Genomic DNA, 12,377 nt, shown 5'->3' with positions numbered 1-12,377 from the left:
TAAATATGCTACTTTTAAGGCACTAGTGCTTTAAAATTTTTAAGGCACTGCAGTTCGTATTGACCGTATAGGCAATTTTGATGTAATGTCAAAAAAATATAAAAATGGAATATCAGTCAAGTTCAAGTAAAAGTTTTTGTAGATATTGTCCTGTAATTACGTTTGTAGAAAAAATATTGTATGATATGCGTGTTAAAAAGTACATTTTTAAGGCACTCATATGAATTGCAGAACTCTCTTCGCTCATTCTGCAAACTCTCACACGCGTGCCTTAAACGTGTAATTTTAACACTTATATCATAAATAACTATTAATTAATATTTTTGTGATATATGGTATACAGCCAGCTACAGGAAAACTTTTTCCTTGTGGATTTTAATGCATTAATTTTATCAACGAAAAAGGTTTTTAAGTCTCCGGCCTGAGTAGAAACATTAAAGGCACTGAAACAGAAGGTTCCATTTTTTCAGCATCTACTATGATCAAAAATGGGGTACCACTTGGAAAATTGCGGCAATTTACTTATGTCCAACATTTCGATTTTTAAAAAACATACTCAACGAATTTAACTCTGAAGACGCTCACTGTATAAAAGAAACCACACTACTTGAAAGAAATTAAATACTTATATTTAAAGGATATATAAAAATTGATAGCAATAATAGAGTCAGTATTGTGTTATGGCTAGGAAGTATGGACTCTGAACGTAGATCTGAAAAAAAGGTTACTAGCCGTAGAAATGGACAACTTCAAGGTGGAAAATTCAAACTAACGAAGCAGTAAGCACAAGAATGAACGCTGAGGAAACAGTAGTAGATAGAATATGACCTCAATTTACACGAAGATGATGCCGTGGAGAGAGAGGTTTGGCAAAGGATGACGGGAATACGCCAAGATGCTGTTAACAATTGAATTGTGTTCTAACATAATTGTACCCGTAAATAAATAGATTTATAAAAATTGACCTCGTTTGACAAAATGCAAAATTTGGATACAAAAGCTGCCCTTTTCACTGTTAAAACGCATTTTGATTTTTATCTATAGGACACTATAGTACGCTGTAAAATAAAAAGAGATAAAGCTAGTGGAGGAAAATTATCAATTAAAACCTATAACAAGACTAGGTTATTCATTTTTGATTTACATTTACTCTGATTGGAGTACAAAGGGAACCATTCTCGTTGGAACTTTACCGCGCTGAGCAGATGGGACGTGAATTGTAAATTGTAGAATTCCCTCATCTTCCTTAGTCTCAGCATCCGTATGGCTTGCATACTGTAGAAGCCTTGGAGGTGTAACCAGAGAAGGTTCCCATTGTTTTCATTCTGGTGGGGTGTAGCATAGCAATATGTTGTTTTATATGCCATTAGAGTGAAAACTTAGTTTTGTTGTAGCAGTTGCCGCTAGGGCATCTATGCCATTTCATTCGTTGCAAACCGGGACTGCACGCTGGGGTTTTGTTTTGGTTGGATCAGGGAGAGCAGCATATGTGCCTCCTGATGAGAGACTAATAAGTTTCGAAACCGGTAGAGGTGCTTGATGCACTCTCTGATTGGACTAGAATATGGTTCGGCTGTATTTTCGTTTTGCAACGAAATTGAAAATGGTTATTTATTTTTAAAACCTATAAATTTACATTATATTGATATCTTCCCATCGCTAGACCTATCGGAGTCAAACTTTAATATTGGCAGTTGCCGAAGTCTTCCGAAATGGATCTAGGGGTGGGAAACTATCAATATAATAAAAAGTTTATAGGTTTCTATTGATAATTTCCCACCTATACTTGTTTCATCTCCTTTTATTACACAACGTATTATGTTTTCCATCTGTCGTGTAATTTTTCCAGTTCTTAGTGCACTCATCACGCTATAGAGGAAAGTCGCCAATTATGGAATACCATTTTGTTTTGGGGATATAAAATAATACCTTTATAGAAATGAAAACAATTTAATGTTATGACACATCAGCAGGGCCGTGCCGTGCTATGATGCGGCGAGACAGTCGCGTCAGCCGGCATAACAAGGGGGGCGGCATAATCAGTACAATAAAAAAATTGTCAGATTGTGTAAAAATGTTGTCAGAAAGTATAGACAAAATGAAAAGTTACCGATAATGGCTAATGACCAAATGAAAATTTAATGCAATTTCCAGCTGAAAATGAAATTCGAGCCTGGATAAAAAAGCGAGTCAGGATACAAATGCATTCGTTTTTTTTTTTTCGAATTCTGAGAAAACTAATAAGTATTTTTGAAAAATTTAAACTCAAAATGAAAGATTATGTTATTAACGAGGGCCGCGAAGTTCCCTGAAAATTTCTATGTTTATTTTAATAAGTTGCAGAAGTGAAAAAAAGAGAAAATTTAGTGTGATTTTTAATTTCAAATATTTCATTCAAAAGAAACTTTTTGTTTATTCTAAGGGACTTTCTGCCCTGGGTAATAATGTAATATTTAATTCTGCATTTAAATTTTTCAAAATTATTAATTAGTTTTCTCAGGATTCGAAAAAAAGAATGCATTTAAATAGCGTTGAACCAAGATTTTGCGCCTACCCTCTTAATAAAAATAAAAGTTAAATTTCATTAATATTTAAGAGGCGGCATTTCGAAGACTTGCATCATATTAAAAAGATGTACCGCACGGCTCTGCACATTAGTCATACATTTTTATGTAGTAATTAAAAGCCTTCTATTAAATATTTTAATTAACAAAAACAAATTCGAAAAAAAAAACAAAATCCCAAACGAGTAACCAAATATGTAATAGGTACCCATATATGGAATATAGGCATAAACCAACATATCAGTAACAAAAATAGACATAAACATCTAAGATCAAATAAATTTAAATAATAAAATTGTGAAAAATGAAAGAAGTAGCTAAATTCACTTGCAGACATCACAGATCCACGTATGAAACTCTGAACCAGCACGATCATAATAAGCCCACTTACACTTAATCCACTATTCCATAATTAGGCACCAACGACTGTCCATAGTTGGATTTGTACATTAGTTCAAACAAGTATCAACATTTTTTCAAGTCGTAATGTATTAATAAATTACAGAAAGTCATAAAATATCAAAATAAAGGTACTATTGATATACGCAATAACATAACAAGTCTGTATTCATGCATAATAACCAATAATACTCGTTGAATATATTATTTACCTTTGAAATTTTTTGCAAGACGATAAAACAAAACGCGCCTGTCAGACACGTATCGTTCGCGCATCTGACACAGGGGTGTGAATACGATAATAAAGAGAGCGACTGAAATAAAGGATGGTCTTGTAGTGCGGTTGTAACTTATATTTTCGGAGAAATCAAGGAATTCCATATTAGGGCACTATTCTATATTTGGTTACTTTCCTCTATGATTTGTTTAATAATTGTTGCTTTTCTATGTTTTACAGTGTCTAGACTTATGCTAGGTGATCTTTCTTATAAGATCTTAATTTTGTATTAGCCATAATCATAATATACCGTGTAATTCTCGAAAGGTTCGCAATTCTAAAGTAATTAGTTTTAAAGCTGTAATGGTAGGGGAGCAAAGTATCCTAAATGTGCAGTCACTCGAGCGTTATGGGGACTTATTGGGTTGTGAAGAGTAGGTTGTGAAACTTTAGAACTTACCCAATTCCTTACGCCCTGCTCAAATCGTCAGATTTTTAAATATACACTGTTTTGCATGTACTTAACTTACCTAATCTTAATCTGACAATTTCGAGTTTTGTAAGGATAGATTTTTTTTCGCCCCCTGCCTTAACGAACTCCCCTGCAATAAGAGCCAATATATGGTAGAGGTACATTTTCAGGGTACAAGTATCATCCCCATGTAATAATCTGAGGCGCTCGAGTAACTGTAAAAATTCCCGCTTGGGCTTCCCTACCATAAGTTTGACGGTCCCTCAGTATCTTGACTTTGTATCTCAAATACCTAGTTTTTCGTTTATTACGCAATTCTTTGTAAATTTTGTTTTTACTTAATTATCGTCAATTAAGTCGTAACTGGTAAAGTTTTTAATGGACCTATAAATTTTTAGTGGCGTAAAAAGCATAAAAAGTAAAGTCAGGCAAATCACTATTATTGCACTACTATAAAATTAGCAATTAATGAAATACTCTTCAGTAAAACTCTTGACATAAAAGAGAATGAAATATCAATAGTGCAGGCTATACGCAATAAATCTGAATAACTTACAAAAATTATCAAACAAAATATTATTAATGAGTGAAGAGGTACCAATCACGTGGAAAAAATAATGCGTGCACAAGTGCGTAAGCCAGAAGTGCTTTAATAGACCAGGGCATTATCTAGTCCTAGACCATGACCTATATTTTAATAGATTATCCTTCATATAAATCCTGAATTTTGTCTTACTCATAGATAATAATACCCTGTACTGTTGATCCAAAGTCGATTGAAAATAGAACTTTTACGAGGAGAATCAAATATTATTTAGCAAATCTGTTTTACAACGGTAATACATACGACGATTTCTTGTAATAGCTTGGTTACGTTGCGTACAGCGCTTTGTGTACTAAAACAGATTTGTTAATTAATATATTATTTGGGCCTCTTCGTTAAATTTCTATTTTCAATTGACTTTGGATAGACAGTAATTATCGAAATATTCGTAATTTTTAAAAAATTACGACGTTTTAATTTTATAGTTCGGCAGTCGTTCAATATCTTAGCTTTGTATCTTAGTCTTGTCGCCAGGGGGGGTACAACGGTCTCCTTAATAGGGCTTTTCATTCACAGTACTTTGTTTCGAGCTTCTGTCATGTGTCACATAATATTAATATATCTACGTCATACGTTATTGGCATATACCAATGATACAAACCAAAGACGTATGACGTAGATATATTAATATTATGTGACAAATAACAGAAGCTCGAAACAAATGACAGTCGATGAAAAGCCCTATTCAGATGGACTTATCCAAGTTTTTTTTATGTATTTTGACCCGTAGAATACGAATTTTTTGGGTTACAGTTGATCCGGATGTCGATAAGGTTGTGATAAACAATGAACTTGAGGAATTAAATAACGGCGATTTTTCGCAAAACAAAACATTTTTTTGTATTCTTCGGGTGATTCTCAGCAAAAAATGGTCTTACAAGTTTTTTCGTAGGATGCACAGTTTTCGAGATAAACGCGGTTGAACTTTCAAAAATCGAAAAAGTGCCATTTTTTAACCCGAATACCTTTGATTAAAAAATAAAATAGCAATTCTGCTTACCGCATTTAAAAGTTCAAGTCAAATTCTATCGGTTTTGATTATTTGCATTGCTAAAAATTAAGTTTTTATTTGTTAAACAAAGCCATAAACACGTAGTGTTTCCCTGCCCAATGCATGCGTTTTAATGTATGTAATCTACGTAGAAATTGTCTGCATGCACGCATACTCGTTCTATTTCAAATGAGAAATGCATTGAAAACATCATTCAATCACTATGTGTTTATAACTTTGTTTAACAATAAAAAATGAATGTGTGTGTACTTTGTACGCATGTAAGAAGATATTCTTCTATTATATAGGTAATTTCAACGAAGTAAATATACTTAACAGGTTATTTGTATTTTATTTAAAAATTAAACTAACTTTCTTATCTACCACTTTCAAAAAATTTTTATTAAAACAACCAAAATAAAAAAAAATATTAATCGCCCAGGATTTGAACCCGCGTCATTCCAATCACGGAGCTAACGCCCTACCAACTACACCAGCTAGGTCCTTCTAATTGACATGTAAGTTTCGGATATAATTACACAACACGGCGACATGTAGTGTAAAAATATTATGTAGTGTAAAATAATTATTTTACACTACATATTTTCAATCAGAAGTTATTCGGGTTCAAAAATTGCAATTTTTCGATTTTTTGAAAGTTCAACCGCGTTTTTGTCGAAAACTATGCATCCTACGAAAAAACTTGTAAAAACATTTTTTGCTTAGAATGACCAAAAAAATACAAAAACATGTTTTGTTTTGCGAAAAATCGCTGTTATGTGCTTCCTCAAGTTCTTTGTTTATAACAATCTTATCGACATCCGGATCGACTGTTACCCAAAAAATTCGTGTTGTACGGGTCAAACTACATAAAAAAACTTGTGTAAGTCCATCTGAATTAAGGAGGCCGTTGTACCCCACTGGCGACAGGACTATCTCAAGTACCTACCTAGTTATTCCTTTATAACAAAATTGTGTGTAAATTTTCGTTTCACTTATTTATCTCCAATTAAGTCTTAATTAGTTTTAATGAACCTATAAATTTCTAGTTACGTAAAAAAGCATACAAAGTAAAGTCAGGTAAATTTATGTTCTGTCATCGGCACTATTTTTTCATATTTTCAAAATAAGCAACTAATGAAGCACTCTTGAATAAAACTATTGACATACAATTAATGAATTACCGATAATATCATCATTGACACAAATGTTAATAATTTATAAGAATTAAAAAACGAAATACTAAAAATTAGTAGGTAATGAGGTAGGTAATAATCACGTAGAAAAAATAATATTAAGTGCATAAACAAGAAGGCCTTAAAAACAAAGATAATCAGCTGAGACTTGCATCTAAGATTTGAAGACCAAAAGAATGGCTGTGAAAATATTATATAGTTCTACTGTGTAGTGTAAAGTTTTAGAACAAATAACGATTATTGGCCACCAAAGAAGTCGTAAAATCATAATACCTTAACCTTAGACTAAAGATGACAATAATATTGAAAAAAAGATTCAGTCTAGCAAATTGATAAAACATACATTCATAATCTCGACCTTTCTTGAATTACCTTAAATATTTTCCCAAGCTGTCTGTTGGTATTTCGTAATCGTTTGAATATTATAAGTATGTCCCTGTAAGTTGTATCCATATGGAAAACTTTTGTATTATTAATTTTACGAAAAAAAGTTATTCCTTATAAAAAGCTCTGCACGGTCCAAAACTTTAGATTTAATCATCAAATATCAAATTTTTTGAATATTATACGAGGTATGTCAAAAAGTTTGAATTTCACTCAAGAGTCAAGTAGCTTTATTTTTCGTAATATTGGAAATTGCTATTATGAAAAATTGTTTGGAATTAAAAACTCTATTCTAATATGCAATTACATCCTTCTAATTGAAAAAAAAATTGAGAAATTATGGATAACTATCATTATTTTTTCAGTTATTTCAATTCTGATAACTCTTTTATTATTAATTTTACGAAAAAAAGTGATTCTTAATAAAAAGTTCTGGATAGTCTAAAACTTAAAATACAACCATCTTATATCAAATTTTATCAATTTTATACGAGGTATGTCAAAAAAGATAAATTTAGATCAAAAGTACCTTTATAGTTCAGAATATTTCAATTAGAAGGATGTAATTGATACTAAAACATAGTTTTTAATTCTAAATAACTTTTCATAATAACAATTTTCGATATTGTGAAAAATAAACGTATTTTACTCTTGAGCGAAATTCATATTTTTTGACATACCTCGTATAAAATTGATAAAATTTGACAAAAGATGGTTGTATTTTAGATTTTAGACCATGCAGGACCTTTTTTTAAGAATCACTTTTTTTCGTAAAATTAATAATAAAAGAGTTATCTGAATTAAAATAACTGAAAATAATGTTACGATAACCATAATTTTTCAGAAAAAAAAATTTCAATTAGAAGGATGTAATTGCATACTAGAATACAGTTTTTAATTCCAAACAACTTTTCATAATAGCAATTTTCAATATTGTGAAAAATAAAGCTACTTTACTCTTGAGTGAAATTCAAACTTTTTGACATACCTCGTATAATATTCAAAAAATTTTATATTTGATGGTTAAATCTTAGGTTTTGGACCAGGCAAAGCTTTTTATAAAGGATAACTTTTTTTCGTAAAATTAATAATAAAAAAGTTTTCCATATGGATACAACTTACAGGGACATACTGTATTTTGGGATAAATTATTTTTACGTGTATTGTATTCGACTATATTTTATGGTAAAATAAGTTTTTTCGTAGTCGATAAATTTTAAAAACAATAATTTAGGTCTGGATCCCGCGTACAAAAAAAAGTTGATTAATAGCAAGTTGAAAATTATTCAATACCTTAAGTGTGTCTAGTCGGACATACGTTGATATATGGGAACACTGGAACAGGGGAAGTTTTAATTGTGGAAGAGGTTAAAATTTTGGAACGTCACACTACGAAAACGTCAGATGTATTTTGTCGGATAGAACTTCCAATTGATTTGTTACCCTTTCATTAAACTCTGATGCAAAAATCAGACAGCTATTACTAACCAACATGATTCCTGTCATTTGACATGTTCTTCGTGTTCCACTCATTAAAATGCCCAGTTGGTGATAAACACCAGTCTGATTATTGCATGAGAGTTTAATGAAAGGGCAACAAATCAATTGGAAGTCCTGTCCGACAAAATACATCTGACGTTTTCGTAGCTCCTAATTTTTAACCTGTTACATCATTAAAACTTCCCCTGTTCCGGTGTTCCTATATATCAAAGTTTTTCCGACTAGACACCGTTAAGCTATTAAATAAATTTTCAGCTTGCTATATTAATCACCTTTTTTTCTTATGCGGGATCCAGACCTAAATGTATATTGTGCTACTCGATATTTGATTTTCTTTTAAAATGTGTATTTTGTTATCAAATTTGTATTATGTGACAATATTCGAGTTTGCTTTATTTTGTTTCAAAGTGTGAAGATAGTATTAAAAATATTATGACTTTCTTAAAATTCGAAGTACAATTTTTATTTATATATAGGAGAAACGAATTTGTCAGTTGCGGAAATAAGTCTTTTGACCATAATATACCATATTTATAGAATATAGGAAAAAATAAATCGATTTTTTAATACACCACCTATCGACTTGCAAATTTTTGCATTGCATTCGAAATAACGCCAGGAAAAAGTCTTTAACCTTTAACTACACTCGCTGGAGTATTTTGTACGCCAGATATAAGAATACTACTGCAAATATATTTAAAAATTTATTACTGGAATGTGCGTTACAATTTGGTTTTAGTTTCGTTATAATCGACATTCTGCGAAGATTGTAATTTACAGTTTATAATTTGAAGAGTACAGGGGAAAAACAAGGAATGTCACTTTTTCATGAATTTTGGCTTTTCTCGCCATGTGGTAGCAAAACTCAGTACTATCGACTAGACTATCGATTCAAAACAATAACCAGAAAGATCAGTCTATTTAAATTTTTTAAGAATTTGTATCCAGGCGAAGGACCAGGATTGTCCGCACGCCACTGGACAAAAATATGGAATGTTAATAGTTTTTTGGTGCATTATTAAATTAATAACCTTATATAGATTAATATCATATTATTATTATAGACCAATAATTGCTAGAATTCTGCTAAGAATCTCCTAAGTAGTTTTTAGAAAACATAAGAATTAAACCTTTATTGGTGTTTATTTCAATATGTATAAAATGTGACATTCCTTGTTTTTCCCCAGTACTCTTCATTTGTTGTTTCCGGTGGTGGACAATATACACCACGATTATATTAATCTAAGTAGTAATATGAGTACATATTTCAATTGTTTTTTAGTCATTATGGCACAAAATATATTTTCCTTTATAAACAATACTTTTTCTCCTGTAAAAAATCACATTTCAAAAATTTTTTTATTAGTAATTTTATTTATCATGGAATCCAGTTATTCCATGATTCCAGTTATAAATCTCAATTGGCTTACTGAGAAAGAACTCCAAGTATTCTTTGATGCCGAATAACGTTTATAACAAACAAATTAAGTGTATTTTTTCAAAAAAAAAAAAATAAACAAATCCGCTGTTTTTAAGTGTATTTTTTTGTGGCGTATAAAGTACGCCACGCGTGTAGTTATATTATAACTTGATGCGCGGGGAGTTAACGGTTAATATAAAAATGGGTGGAAATGCATAATTGCATTTAAAGTGCATAAAATGCATCCAAAAGTGCATAAAGATGTCAAAATGAGTATGTAGAGGCCAGCTTTTATTATTCCGAGGCTTTTGGGGTCTCTGAACATGAATACACCATCAAAACTAACTCAGAGAATCTGGAGCCAAGGGTAACTGCTAAGGCACGTCATTTAATGATGCAAACACATTTGGCACAATCCGAAGGTCCGTCCTCATGTAATATTAATGTTCTACAGCCCCAAAAACCCCGAATAATCTGTTTGCAACAATTTACTGCCCAAAACCCTCGAAGCTCCAGCCGGTGACGTGCCTTATCAGTGACCCTGGGCATCAGATTCTTCCGGGGGTCAGTTTTGATGACGTATTCGTGTTCAGCGGTCCCAATAACTCCCGAGAAATCTCTTTGCATCAATTTAATATGGAAAGCTCTCAAAACTGCAGATGACGTGCCTTAGCAATACCGCTCGGCAACAAAAACCCCGAGTAACAAAATTGGACCCTGAATATACTGATTCTGACATGATGCATTTTTGGATGCATTTTATGCACTGTAAGTGGAATTATGCATTTCCACCGATTTTCCTATTGTATACTTTTCCTGGCGTCTTCACGAACACAATACAAAAATTTGAAAGTTTGGTGCTGTATACATTGATTTATTCCGCTGTTTTTAATTCTAAATACCCTGGTTTAATATTTCATACCAGTAAGTACAATTGCTGCATTATACTAGTAATTTGCTATAATATACTCTTGTAAGATTATTATTAAGTAATTGAGATATTGTTATATTACTGGAATTTTATCCGGTTACTATATGGAAGTAGTTATTTATTCTACTATAGTCCACGAACCGAAGCTTTTCACCCCGCAATTTTTACAGAATGGATCGATTTGCTTGAAAATTTGAGAATAAGTAGTGGATAGTCCAAGGATCAAAATCTATATGATGCCGAAAGGCGCTTTTATTATGGGGGTGGTTGCCACCCCATCTCGGGGGTGGAAATTTTTTATTATATTTGGACAGCAAAAGTTGATAAAAATATTCATTCTAAGTAAAAAATGTTGTATACATTTTTTTGATAAAACTAATAGTTTTCGATTTATTCGCTATCGAATGTGTTAGTTTTGTATGGAAAAAATCAATGTTCTTCTATAGTATACTCATTTACTATTCACTCAATTTTTGTCGTAGAAAAAAATTTTTTACACCAAGCTCTTAAGAATTAAATAACCTACAATGTCATTTTTAAACATTTCTTCTTATCTTTGATGGTTCTCTTTCTATTCTGAAGAAAATGGCATTTTTTACAAAACTAAAAAAATTCTTTATTCGCTTTTAACTCCAGTTCTTTAAAAACTAATCATTTTAAGCCAGTCAAACTTCTAGAATCTATTAATAATACACAAATAAAGAAGAATGAATAAGGCCAATGCCTAAAAACACCGCTAACTTGCATTATTATGCTTACAATTGGATTTCTCCTTTTTTTTTTCTCAAAAAAATATGTTGATTTTTTAACCGTAACTTTTTTATTTTGTATCTTAGAAAGTGTGATATAAAAATTTTTATAGGTTTCTACAAGATCTACAAGCCTATTAATATTAGATATTATTAAAATGCTTAGTCACAAAAAGAGGTGACTTTGAATGGGTGGTAAAGGTGGTTTTTGCATGCTATTACAAGTTTTAATTGTCAATAGCTCACTTAATTTTTGTCATAGAAAAATTTTTTCATACCAAATTCTTGGGAATTAAATTAGCTACAATTTAATATTTAAACAGTTTTTCACATCTCTGATGCTAATCTTTCTTTTCAGAAGAAAAGGCCATTTTTTCGAAACTACAAAAATTCGTTAATCGCTGTTAACTTGATTTTTTTTAAAACCAATCAATCTAAGTCGGTCAAACTTCTCAAACTTATTAATAATACATAAATAAATAAGACCAAATAAGGTCAATGACTAGTTTAAATTAGGGTGGTGATTACGGGGTTGCTTCCGACCACTTTTGCGCTGAAAGAAATAGGGACTTACATTCTTTTCATTATAAGTAACTTAATTTTTGAGCTAGGGACTTCTTTTTTATTTCTAGAGATAGACGGTTTTAAATTCTTTAAATTAGTTTTAGCAAGTTATTCTCTAAAAATTCATATTTTTCCCGTCTTTTGACTTTGAAACTACAATATTTAACATTTGACAAAGGAGAGCTAACATATAATAAAGTATATCTTGATTACTGTTGGTCTTAAAGAATATTAAAAAGACGGTTTTGTTTACTTTTTCAAATAGTACATTTTTGTTAAGTAAGGTTGTTTTGATAAAACGAAAACTTTTGGAGTTATTAGCAGAAAACTGATTAAAAACATTGATTTTTCGATATAATACTAACACTTTCGATAGCGAATAAATC

The sequence above is a fragment of the Diabrotica virgifera genome, chromosome 2 (genome assembly GCF_917563875.1).
Source record: "Diabrotica virgifera virgifera chromosome 2, PGI_DIABVI_V3a".
NCBI classification, from domain to species: domain Eukaryota; kingdom Metazoa; phylum Arthropoda; class Insecta; order Coleoptera; family Chrysomelidae; genus Diabrotica; species Diabrotica virgifera.
Note: the sequence above shows the minus strand (reverse complement) of the source record.